The following is a 5,677-nucleotide window of genomic DNA, read 5'->3' as shown; positions in this document are numbered from 1 at the left end:
TTAGAGATAAATATGACCTTATCTTTGTAATAAATAAGTTAACTGACTTTAAAATAAACATGTTAAATGAACTACATGAGAATATGAAACTATAGGAACTAGGCATGGGACTTTTACAGTAAAAATAAGCAATAATTATTTCCAGGTTTTTTTAAACATTATGAACTAGATAATAAACATCATGATAGAAAATATATTTTATTTATATACAACAAAAAAGATGCTTTATAGTCTCACATCATACTGTAAATCATGTTGACAGTGATATGCATACACATAGTACTTGGTACACACTGGGAAATTAGGAGTTTTCTTAAGACTATGATTAGATTTCTCTATACAATTGATGATGACAATACATTTACAAGAAATTCCCAAAGTGTTTCACTAATTAGTCATAATATTTTACCTGGTTTTGTTTGCTGCTCAGCTTTAAATGTTATTTCTTAGTTACTCTTGTAAGTTAGTGAGCTGTACCATTATATATTGCTCAATGGAATAGGAAAGGAGATGATGAATGTACCTATTACCTTAAAATTGTACAAGTGAAGTTACTTGTGCCCAATGATTTTTTCTTCTAGCTCTATGAAATATGATTATATACTCATTCAATTCTGAAAAATAAAAATAACAACTACAAATAAAAATAACAACTTTAGATATAGTGATATACATAGATTAATGGAACCTGGGGCACAGACATCAGCTTTTGTTACCTAGATTATTATGTGAGAGATAACTTTCTACTTTGTAAATGATATTATTTTATCAATTATAATCAGCCTATGTATTTACTATTTTTTGAAATATATGCAATATAATTGAATACCCGTGGACTTTTTCAGGAAAACTGTGTAATATTAGATATCCAAAGAACTACAAGATTAGTTGTAAGAAATTCTTTAAAAATAGGGTATTTAAAATTACAAATGTGCTTTTCCACCTGCTCCCCCCTCCCCCCAGCGCCGCTCTGGCTGCACTACGCTCACTCTGAGCTCCAGGCTCCTGCTCAGCCAGCCGCTGCTGCCTCCCTCCAGCCGCCACCATGATCATCTACCGGGACCTCATCAGCCAAGATGAAATGTTTTCCGACATCTACAAGATCTGGGAGGTCAAGAACGAGCTGTGCCTGGAGGTGGAGGGCAAGATGGTCAGTAGGACAGAGGGTAACAGTGATGACTTGCTCATTGGTGGAAATGCCTCTGCTGAAGGCCCTGAGGGCGAAGGAACCGAAAGCACAGTAGTCACTGGTATGGACATTGTCATGAACCATCACTTTCAGGAAACCAGCTTCACAAAGGAAGCCTATAAGAAGACATCAAAGATCACATGAAGTCAATCAAAGGCAAACTTGAAGAACAGAGACCAGAAAGAGTAAAACCTTTTATGACTTGGGCTGCAGAACAAATCAAGCACATCTTTGCTAATTTCAAAAACTACCAGTTTTTTATTGGTGAAAACATGAATCCAGATGGCATGGTTGCTCTCCTGGACTACCATGAGGATGGTGTGACTCCATGTATGATTTTCTTTAAGGATGGTTTAGAAATGGAGAAATGTTAACATCTGGCGCTTACTTTGGATCTGTCACCTGTCATCATAACTGGCTGCTGCTTGTCAAACACACAACACCAGAACTTAAGAAAAATTGGGCTGATGTCATCTTGAGTTATTCATTTATTTTGACTGTGGTTTATTTGGAGTCGAGGCATTGTTTTTTAAGAAACATTTCGTGTGGGTTGTCTCAAAATAAAGTGCATTTAAACTAAAAAAAAAATTTTAAATAAAATAAAATTACATATGTAATATTTAAAACTTCAAACTTTTGGATGAATTAGAAAAATAAACAAGACTGCAACAATAAAAAATTGGCAACTAAAATTATTTGGTATGGCTGTTTTCTTCTACATTTACTGTAGAATATGTAAGTAATTTTTTGTTTTTATGATAGCAAACACAAAACCAACAGATCTTCCTCTCCAAGACACAGATGCCTGCTTAATGAACTTGGAACTGGCATTACCACAGGTACAAAGCATCTAGAAATGTTTAATTGCTTGTTCTTGCAAAGCTCTGGCTCACTAAAACCAGTATGCTTTATTTACTTACATATGTCACTTACTAAATCTTGTTTATTCAAGCATATAATGTATCTCTCCCACCAGTGCATTTCAACATATTTTGAAAATAAGATTTTTCTAGGCATTGAAGGCAGTAAAAGTAATTGTCATTATTATACTAAAATGAAAATGCATATGTATTGACTGAATAACCACATGGGCTTGGCTTCTTATTCGGTTTCTTATCTTGCTAAAGTCTTATAACTGAGTTGTCTGTAACAACTACATTTCAATTTAATTTTATAATATCTTCAAAATGTAATGTTTTTCTCAATTTGGGGTATTATTTTAAGTTTATGAACTCCAGATGATTTTGTATATTGTAATATTTTTATTTGGTATAGAAAATCTTTATTTGTCAAATTAATAAGCATTGAAGGAACTTAAAATATACTATTTTCATAATTACATATAATATTATGCATGTAATATATTCAACTTTAGTCTATCCTCAATAACTTAGACTAAAAAATTGAAAAACAAAAATTGAAAAATGAGTTGACCTCTCAAAAGATATTTTGTTATTGACTTACCTATAAAAATTTTCACAAAAATAATACTGACAATTTCTGTTACCAAAGCAGTGTAAATACGGTGCTTCATCCATATTCATAATATATGCATGCATATTAATAACCTATTAATTAGACTGTTAGTAGTCTATTAATAGTATTTAATAGTCCATTAATTAGACCAGTAATTGTCTAATTATTATCTATAAATAATATACACCTATATATATTATTTTTTGTGTGGTACTGGGGATGGAACCCAGGGGCATTCTACCTCTAAGTTACACCTCCAGCCCTATTTTTTATTCTGTATTTTGAAACAGGGTATCACTGAGTTGCAGAGGACCCCACTAAGTAGCTGAGGCTGTCTGTGAACTGAAATCTTCTTATCTCAGCCTACCAAATGTTTATGATATATTTTGATCAAATATTATTATCAAATATTTATAATGTTTTATTTTCATTCTATTTTTCTCCACTTGAAACACTTATTTGTTATAACAGTAATTAATAGATACACCAAATTAGTTTAATGATAGTAGAGTTTAGAACATGTTAATTATTTTTAGAGGTGAGGAAAAAATAAAGATAAATAGCTACCTCATTTTCTATTTCCTTTTCTTTTAAGTAGATAATACCTTGTAATTTTTTGAGAATTACCATTCTATTCTTTCAAAATTATTATTGATGCTTTGTAAGTACTTATATTAAAGACATTCAAAGTGATACTTTGATATATGCGCACAATATCTTTTAGAGCATTTCCCTCTGCATCTTATCCCTTCCCCATATATGTTAGTAAGATGGGGAATAATTCCTTAATATATATGAGCATAACATTATTTGACCTCTTGCTTTTTTCTCAAGCCTACTTTTCTCTTAGTCTCTCTCCCAATCTCATTTTTTTACAATTTCACAAATTAACTAATTATTTAATTACTTTATTTATTTTAATATTTTTATTGGTGGATAATATAGTTAGATATAAAATATCCCCTTAAGAATATATATATATATATGATCCAAATATATATAATTGAGTCATGAGTGTTGTAATCCCACCCAGCATTGGATAAATCCATTGTAATTAATTGATCTGCGTGATGACTCGAACCAATAGAATGTGGCTGGAAGAGAGTTCCTGGGGGTACATTCTTAAGAATTACATAAATGGTTCCTCCTCCCACTTCTTGCTGTCTTACTTCTGGCCTTCATGATGTAAGAAGCACTGCCCATGTGCTCTCTCTCTCTCCACCACTCTCAGCCCTGCCCTGAGATCTATGGTCCCTGGCCTCACAAGGACTGAATCAGAAACCATAAAAAAATCCTTTCCTTTAAAACATAATATAATATTATTTCTCCTAAGTTACATGGCCAATCTTTTAGATGAATGCTGCAAGGATATTGATGAGAACAATGTGTTACAGTCTCATATTATATGCATAGTAATGCAGTTCATAGTGATAGTGTCATATATGCACACAGCACTTGATGAGTTTTGCCCCAGGTCCCCCCTCACTTCCTTCATTTCCTGTCGAAGGCCAATTCAGTCTAATCGGGGCGCAAGTCCACTCGCGATCGAGAATCTCAGTAAAGATGGGGAAGGATAGAGTGAAATACGGCAGCCTCTTATCTGCAGTGATTCTTTCCCTTTTAGGGACTAAATTTCTTTAGGTCCCTAAATGACGGCACTTTTGGGAAGAATCTGATATGGACAAGAGCCTTTTGAGCTAATGACACTTTATTACAAGAACCCCGAAAAATTTATACCCTTCACCAGTAAAATTAATAATAAGAGAAAAGGAAGTGAATGCAATCACTGTGAAACAATAGTAAATGACATGTAAACAAAGGTAAAAAAACTAGTCTGGCTTTCAGCTGGCTTTTGGCTTTCAAGAGATTAACTCCGGATCCTCTCCCAGATCTTGCAGACAAGCAGTTTCAAAGGGCAATCTTCCAGAAGAAACAGGCACGCCCAAGGCTTGGAGGCTTTTTGGGGAATCTTCTTTAACTTTCTTGGAACTTTCCATCTTTTGGGCTCAGTCCGTATGGCAAGTGTGGGGAGTTGTGGTGATTCAGGTGGATGTGATAAAAAGTTCTTCCAGGTGTTGCCGCCTTGCCCTCTAAAATCTGAAATCTGAAGCAAACTCACAACACAGTTTGGCAGACAAACACCAGAAATACCATGTAGTATTTAGATTTAGTTGTCAGATATACTTCCTTAGCTGTGAAACACTTTTCCCCAAACGATAGTCTTATTAGAAACCTATTCATCCTATAAATAATCCATATTCCTGTCCCAGACCCTTTGCAATATCCTTTCCTGGGCCACGTGGTGCCCCTCCCATTTCAGGCAGGGCTCATACTGGGTGTAAAGGTCAAGAATCTTTCTAGCCTTCAGCTCCATTGTATTGGGCAGTATCAGTTGCTCATAAACTGGGTTGCTTTGATGTAACACTCAATGTTTGTCTTCCCTTATTTGGGCAGGATCACAAAGAGAGGTAAATGGAGGCATCGGGTTGCCTCCCCCTCTAGGTTAGTTATTGATTAGGTTGAGGGTCAAAGATTGAGAGGAAATCTGCGTTTGTCATTACTGACATGCTACCATTGCATCTAATCTTTAACTAAGTTCTTTTCTGAACAAAGCCAAAGGCATTTAGAGGTTTGGACAAGTTACTAGAAATTTTATTCTCCACAGACTCAGTTTCTCTCACAGTCCTTATCTTACACCACCGGAGCAATTCATGTGGGGAGTTAAAAGAATACTAGAAGAATAATAGTTATGAAAGAATATCTAAAAGTGGAGAGTACTTTTGGCCAGCGACCACACCTTCTCTGGGGGCTGTTTCTCACTTTGAGATTCTGCCTATGGACTGCATGAATAATAATAATGCAGATGCCGAGAGGGCGTGGCTTTTGCTGGTACCTGCAATTTCCCATACAAAATGTTGTGATTGTCATTTGTATTCTTATATAAGAACATAATATCAGTGGAGGTATTTTTCTAATTAACTCTTCCTCTCCTTCACTCCCTTCCCCAAAATA

The 5,677-nt window shown here is 34.7% G+C and overlaps 1 pseudogene across 1 annotated transcript; it reads left to right on the top strand.

Annotated features, from left to right (window-relative positions):
- The first annotated feature begins 1,045 nt into the window (after positions 1-1,045).
- LOC308264679 (translationally-controlled tumor protein-like) lies at positions 1,046-1,668 on the top strand (annotated as a pseudogene). The gene has a single exon. The product of its transcript is annotated as a translationally-controlled tumor protein-like (transcript).
- The last annotated feature ends 4,009 nt before the right edge of the window (positions 1,669-5,677 follow it).

This window comes from Muscardinus avellanarius, assembly GCF_963383645.1.
Source record: "Muscardinus avellanarius genome assembly, chromosome: 6".
NCBI lineage: Eukaryota > Metazoa > Chordata > Mammalia > Rodentia > Gliridae > Muscardinus > Muscardinus avellanarius.
This window is presented reverse-complemented; position numbering and strand designations above follow the sequence as displayed.